Here is a 7641-nt window from a genome sequence, read left to right on the forward strand (position 1 = left end):
AACGCTAAAGTTAGACGATGCGTCACACAGGCAGGACAGAAGCAGGATATGAATGTGAGTTGTCTCATACATTAAAAGAATAATGGTTTTTCCACTATAATGTACTTTAGGTGTTTAGTTGCGAGGATCCCCAACTCGAGGTCAGAAACTTTGCAGCCAACACGAACTCAGTGACGTGCCATCCAGACAGCAGATAACGCATTCCTGCTTTGAAGGCTATTGCTGTAATAAACTCCTATCTCTGCTACCCTGCTGCACTGCCAAGAGTCTGTGGGATTTCGTCAGCGATGCCCGAGGCACCGATGTCTAAAAACAAACGAGGAGGCTTGATCAAGACTGTGCCTGCAGAGGCTCGGAGGAGGGAGGGAGGTGTGTCATCATTACTCTGCTGCCAAATCAATCTTCCGATAGGCCAGAGCGAGGTCAGTAAACTAAGCGCAATCAGAGCGAGGTTTTAATTGTGCGTTCATATCGCGTTAAGTCACTGGATGTGGCGTTTTATCAGTAAATCCAGCCAAATGTTCCGTTTGGAGACACGGTTATCGAGCAAAACTCCGAGAACTTAGAAGGGAAAAAAAACAACTTAAACCGTGCGTAATCGGCTGCAGGAACATCGGTTTTAATATGCCAGACAGCTGCTGAAGAAGAGAATAATGTGATGTGGCTCCGTCCTGACCGTCTCCGCGCGGGTGAAACAGTACTGGGGGGGCCGACACATCTCTGCAGGGAAGTGACCCGTGCGCTCCAGACCTCGTCGAAACAAAAAGCTTAGTGGAGCGCTCAGAGAGAAAAGGGAGAGAGAGGGAGGGAGAGAGGCGGGTGGAAAGGGAGGGAGGGAAGGAGGGAGGAAGGGGGGCTCTCCCGTTTCATCGCGAGGTCCCGGGAGGCCAGCACGGAGCATAGCTTCAATCAAACCGTGACGTCTCCTCCGGGAGCTGCGCAGCGCCTGGAAAACCGATCTCTCCTCGGCTCTCTGCCGTGCCTCCGCTTTTGTTCACACGCATCTCGCCTCAGCAGCAGCGAGCGCAGCGCCGGCAGCGACGAGACTGTTGTTTTATATCCAGGCGTGAGTGAGACAAAAAGGGAAGGGAAAAAAAAAAAAAAAAAAACAAGCGCGACAACAATGAGACAGCCCTTGTGCCTTCTGTCTGGATATAAAACAGAACACGGGGATAGCTTTTGACGAATATTCCTCCTTGACTACTTCCCCCGAACACATTAGGTTTGATCGGCAAAAGTGGCCCCGTGATTGTATTGACACGCTCTCGCTCTCTGTGCGTAATATTCCCCGCGTGGTCCCTATTGATTCCAGATTAGAAAAAGCGGACAAACTGGAGGTTAATGGGTTTAAAATGGAGGCGGCGCGGTTTGTCCCTTTCGCAGATCCTCCAGGCGCCCCACGGAGCGCCACGCTGACACATCCACTGTCACACATCACTCAGCATGACAATGAGCCCCACCAGGCCCCGAAGACTGGTGCTGCCTCCAGGTGAACTTTTGAATCCCTGAAACTGTGAATTTCTCCACAGCGTGCTCCAAAAAAAAAATAAAAAAAGCGTGGCTTCTCGGATGCCTTTAATGCGTAAAACATCCATTCGCACCTCCGCAGATTTAGAACCTATAGTGTTTATTTGAACTGGCTTGTCTGCACTTGGGGAGGTGAGGTTGACAGAGGTGAAAGTGATTAGCCCACACCGTTTTTCTTTGCGCATTTCTAATTAGAGATTATTTCTAATGAATAAAATTAGCACCAAATGAAATCCTATTTTGCTTGAGGGGGCCCCGCTGAAGCGCATTTTGGCTAACTAATGGGCAATAAAACACTGTTTGCGGAAGAAGTGTGAAGTCCTGTCAGGGAAGGAGAGAAAAATCAGTATGGCAAATCTATGGTAAGCAGCCCTCCCCCATCTGTGTTCCAACACCTGGAAAACAGATCAGTCCCACACTGGCTTCAGAGCGCGCAGCGGAAAAATGATGCGCAAAACAGTCCGACGGGGTACACTATAAATAAACTCGGCCCACACAAAATGTGAAGTATTTGTTTTAGGCTTCCGTAACATGCCACACGGGGAACAGACTATATTACTGAGAGATCAGACTTAGCAGTCATTAAAGTTTGTGGTTTATTCAGAAAAAAAAGAAGCAAACAGGGTGATGTTTGAAGGCCGGATTATTCCAATGTGGCTGCGTAATGCATGAAATCCACTTGTATTTTTTGGGAGAGAAATCCTCAAGCAACTAGAAATGACAAGAAAACCTGAGGCCACGACTTAATGCATCATTATTTCCACCACAACGTCAAAAATGTGGACCACTGTAGCCTCATTTATCTATTCCGTTTCGTAAATAATTACAAGTTCTTATGGATGACCGCTCCTAATCCTCACATGTGCATCCAAATTTCCACATCTCCACGTGTTTATCCCTTCCTCACTTCCTTTACCTTGCCGTACCAATTAAGGCCGACGTTTAATTTAAACACAACTTCGCTTTTATTCTCCATCAAAGCCCTCTGAAGTAGCCTCCACCCCCCACCAGTTAATCCCCTACTCCGTTCCTTCCAAAGGTCCCAACACGAGTTTCTGCTCCCCCCTCCTTCCTCCCGCAACCTGCCTTTGCGCACTCAGCCGAGCAGACGTTTGCGTTATGAGCGATTCTTTCCCGTATCTCCCGCACGGATTGGCTGCCGAGGCTGAAGTGGTCTTTTAGTAGCTGCTTCCCTCACTAAGCTCGTCAATGAGCTGGAGCCAGCCAATATGAGGCACATCGATCGTCCTAAGAGAGCGTCCCCTAATTAGTGCCTGTGTGGCTCCAGGACAGGCAGCAGGCAGAGGCGGCACGGGAGGGGAAACTCCGCCGATGTGAGGCCGTTTTCCTGCGGTCTAGACGAAGTCGTCTCAAGGAAAAAAAAAAAAAAAGCATATCTCGGTTAAATGCCGTTTTGCTGCTCGTGAAACTGCGCAGCCCGCAAAGGAGCTTTAAAGAATCGTTAGGTAACACGATTCCGTTTGGATCGCGTCCAACTCGCCTTGCAGCACTTATTTCAATTAAACAGCAACTTTATAAGAAGCGGCTCATCCTGATTGCCGTCTGCCACAATAGTGCAGAGATTAGATGACTGAAAAGTGAAAAAAATAAAGATTTTAAAGTGGGCAGAGTATAAATTTGTACATTGCGTTAAAAGTGAAGCGAACCAAAGCTGGCCAAACTATGAAACGCCACGGTGACAGTAGTACGCGTCAGGTTGGAAAGTATTTTAATATTATCAAAGAGTCTGGCTTGAACACTCTCCCGACAAGAGAGCAGCGCGCATCGGAGCTCCGCGGAGAGGAAGGGGAGGGGAGGGGGGGTCCTAACTGGCGCTACATCGATCCTCTGTGCGCAAAGAATATTTCCCTGCAATGCAAAGACGATCGCGCAGCAAGACTGCGTGCAAGAGTGGAAGACAACACCGTGTAGAGCAAAGTCATATCCGAAAACACCTGCAAGCCACGGCGTGTGTGTTTGTGTGTGTGGAGAAAGAGTGAGAAAGAGCGATGGCACAAAGCCAGAGCGGTTTCCATCAACTCGACAGGAAGGTGAGCGGTGCAGTCCCGCGTCCCGTCTCCTCCCCAACCCCCCACACCTTTCCTCCAACACTACCTTTTGGACTGATGAGACGACTGATCAACGTCCACTCTGTCCAAACAAAGCCCCCACACGCACACCTCCCCCACGAATACACACTCAGCTGTCACGCACACACACCGCGGGGATGCCCTCCAACTGAACTGAACTGTGTATAAACGGAGCAGCACCGCTCGCTTCCCTTTGGCAGGGCGAGGCTGGATTCCGTAACCTTGTTTAGCGCAGAAGCTCCGTGTGCGCGCACGCGCACGCGTACATACACACTCCCACCCTTCGCCCCACAGGCACTCACACTCTCCCGTCACACAACAGGGTGCGAAAAGCCTGAATATTCACCGTCTAGGACGGCGCCACTTTCAAGTTCGCTAATCTCCGAGACTCGTCCTTTTCACCTCCGTCCGGGGGACAGGACAGTTGTTAAAAAGGCCAAACTCACGGTCGGATCATTGTGCGTGTGTGTGCGCGTTTGTTATTTATCAACCACATGCCACTGCCCCGCCGAAACGCACAAAGACCACCCTATGCGCTATTCTTAGAAGTGGCCGATCCTCTCCCTGTCTCCGCGCACAACACCGGACTATCGCGTTCAGATTCAACCTCACAAGAAGACTGTTTTTGATTAAAAACACACCACATGAAAACACTGGGATCATTTAAACCATCTTGGCCGCTACAGCACTATTAAAAACAGAGCGCGGCACGTTTTTCTGTCCTCACGCAGGGGATTTCACAGAGCCAAAGACACATGTTAATGCAAATACATTTTGATTCTCCATTGATTGGCTCACCTGGTTAATTGGTGCAAGTTCCAGCCGTGGTCCGTGCGCCCCAACTCACGTCTTTTTTCCTGTTTTGCCAAGTTAACTAGGAGGGCAGCGATCCGTGCGTACGTAGACGAGCCCGGTTACGGTCCTGTCTGCTGGAGACAGACGATCCCGGCCAAAGGGAAAAAAAAAAAAAAAAAACAACTAAAAGTGTCTAACAGGTTATCCACTTGTCTCAAAACAAAACAAGTCTCACATATAAAGCTCTTGGTCTTTATTCTATTGTCTACATACAACTCTCATCCATTACCCTATATTTCAAACGGACTTTTTGCTGCTGAAAATGTCACTTGGGTTTCCATAAAGCAACAAAAAGATCCTGCGCCGAGGAAAAACAAACGCCGGGATACAGAGAAATCCACAAAAGAAAATCCGTTCAGGTCCTTTAAGTCGGAGAGCAATGCGCCGTTTGGCCCGGGCCCCCCAAAGGATACAGGTGGCGAGGTCGGCGGATTCGCGGAGAAATTAATTCAGCTCGGCCGTACCTCGCAGCAGCGCCATGTTGGGTTTCAGCGGAGCACGCCGTCCTCGGAAAAAGCCCCTTTCTCCCGCTCTCCGTCACTCCATGTCCTCTCCAACAGCGGATTCTGTGTGTGAGAAGGTTTGCTGAAGGTTATTCCGTGAAGCTTTTTTCTAACGTCCCGCGTTTTCTTCGAGAATCGCAGACAACAGCCCGGTCGGAGCCCTCGGTTCGCACCGAGGACGCACGGAGCTGTACGGGGAGTGCCGCACAGAATGGATGAACGCTGCCGAGACCGAGCGACTCGCTCCACTCCCACTCGCGCAGACTCTACCCAGAAGGCCAGTCGGGAGACCGCAATTACCATAAGCCTCCAGCGCACGGCACTGGCTGCGCGCGCACGCACGAACGGAGACACACAGACAGCCACACACACACAGAGGCACACACACACACACACAAGCTCCGCTGAAACTCCAAAACAGGAATAGGCGAGGTTTTCAGCTGCAGAAATGAGGCGGAAAATAATAATCACGACAGTAAAATGAAATTGGATTGAATATTTGCGTAAAAGAAAAGTTAGATTATGCAAAAAGAGAGCCAAAGAAGAGCACCAACATACATGGTACAGTTTACATTTCCATATGGAGGATATAGAATATGACAGAATTAGCTTTTTGGCCAAGTTATGCACAATTTGGCTTCAGTTTCTTGCATTCGGTGCGTAAACACGTGAATAATAGATGCACACACATGTAAATATATGCAAAAACAACAACACAAAAATATGTGGTAAAACTGCTTCTTGTTAGCGTTAAGGTAAATAATTTAATACTGTAACCTACATGTGCCAAGGGTCCGCAAATGAGACACTGTTGTTTTCTTTACTCCCTTATTTCCATCTAAATGTTTTAATATTGTTCACGTTTTGTCTCATATGTCAGTTTAGCTTTTTCCCCTGAAGTCTAAAGACAAATAAAGGTAAATTTGTGAGGCAGTGGAGAGACAGAGAAAGAGAGGGGCGAGAGAGCGAGCGAGAGAGGGGGGGAAGGCAGCTCAAGGCTGGGGCACATCTGTTAAGGCTCCCATGTCAAGTAAAGGAGGAGGAGGCTATGAATATCAAGCCTGAGGTGTGTGCATCATGTGCCTGCATGTGTGGAGAGAGAGAAAGAAAGAGAAAAACGGGAGGTAGAGGGAGAAAGGCCAGCAGACAGACACACAGATAGACAGACAGAAGCAGAGTAGGAGTAGGAAAAGAGGGAGACTTGGCAATGGAAGGTCTGGCTGCATTCGCCACAGCTGTTGAAAGTAGGAGTTAAACCAGACGGTCATACACAAATAAACACAAAGCTCACAGAGCACTCACATATGGACGCGTTTAAAAGCTAAACTCATCCTGAAGGCCAAACCGTCCAAGAGTTTGGAGTCAGAGGTACGAGGAACTGAGAGAAGAGCTTCCTCTCAGTGTGAAATGAAAAGAAAAGGGTAGCAGGGTGGGTGTATTTATGCAGGACCACAGCAACCAAAACTACACTTTTTTTCTTAAATGGGCAAAACTCTTTAGGAAGCTCCATCACGCATCTGAGCTGTTGCTTTTTTCTTCAAACTTAGACAAATGCAGTGTGAATGGGCAGGCACGATCAGCTCCACCCTCGACCTCTCACAACCAAGAGTTGCCCACCACAACCGCAGCTGCTAAACCACGAGACAGCCGAGGCTATGTTCACACTTAACCCTGTGAAAGCACTGTTTGTGTGGAAACAGCCTCATCGACAATGGAGTCCTCAGATTGTTTCCGTTCACGCTGAAATGTTTAATCAATAGGAAAATGGTTTAATCGCTTTTTTCCTCTTTAGGTCAACAAAAATTATGCAGCTCAGCCAACATCTGGCAAGAGCAGACTGGGCCCGGGCTACTCCGCTGTGTCTCAGCTGGTTAACCTCTGCTCAGTTCCTTTCCTGCTCTGAATATGACCGCACATAATGCAACCAGACACACTATTTAGTTGTTCTCATTTGCATATTTTCCTGTGTCTGTTTGCAGACAACTGAAAGAGCATAAATTAGTGAGCTGACTCCACGCTGTTATCTGTTACAGTAGGGCTGCATTCACAATGAATTCAGCTCTGCATGAGAAAAAAAAATAAAAAGTACAGCGCCTTAGTTCATTTGAATGAGGCCTGTCCATCCACCAGCAGGGGTTCCAAGGCTGAGAGCTCCTGCAACAAAATTTATTTTAAAAAACACACACACACACAAAATGGTCTGGCAAAACAAAGTGAAACTTGGCTCAGCTTTGTCCACATTGCAAACCTCATATGATACAGCACTGCAGGGTCCAGTCAACACATGGCAGCGGTAACTCCTATGCAGTTACACCAAGACTCCAACCAAAAAACTATGGCAACCACACTATTGTTAACTACAGCGACTGGCAGAAACTTGGCTTTGAAACTTCACTGCAACTCTTAAACCAGGTTTGTTCTCCAAAGCTCAGTTAAGCGCAACCACACTAAAACAAAATGTTAAAAAAAATAATGGCGTCCTGGTGAGAATGGATGGGCAAAATGGAAAGAAAACTGTGTTTTATCAAATTTAGCCAGCGACTGCAGACATAGAGTCTTACTTTACAAGGGCCTGAACAGGAGCTGCTGACAGATGGGATGGTGTGTAACGTACAGCACATGCCATTTAACTGCCTCTTTGTTTTGTTTTTTTGGATCGTGACAGT

General features: G+C 48.0%; 1 protein-coding gene across 2 annotated transcripts in view; it reads right to left on the reverse strand.

The window, feature by feature from the left end:
- The window catches only part of bcor (BCL6 corepressor), a 35066-nt gene extending 29876 nt beyond the window's left edge, over window positions 1-5190 (reverse strand). For both annotated transcript variants that reach the window (XM_008281624.1, XM_008281616.1), the window contains exon 1: window positions 4416-5190. The gene's annotated coding sequence lies outside the window, so the exon portion shown is untranslated. The remainder of the gene's footprint in view (window positions 1-4415) is intronic.
- Between the last annotated feature and the right edge of the window lie 2451 nt (window positions 5191-7641).

The sequence above is a fragment of the Stegastes partitus genome, unplaced genomic scaffold, assembly GCF_000690725.1.
Source record: "Stegastes partitus isolate 25-593 unplaced genomic scaffold, Stegastes_partitus-1.0.2 Scaffold7, whole genome shotgun sequence".
NCBI lineage: Eukaryota > Metazoa > Chordata > Actinopteri > Pomacentridae > Stegastes > Stegastes partitus.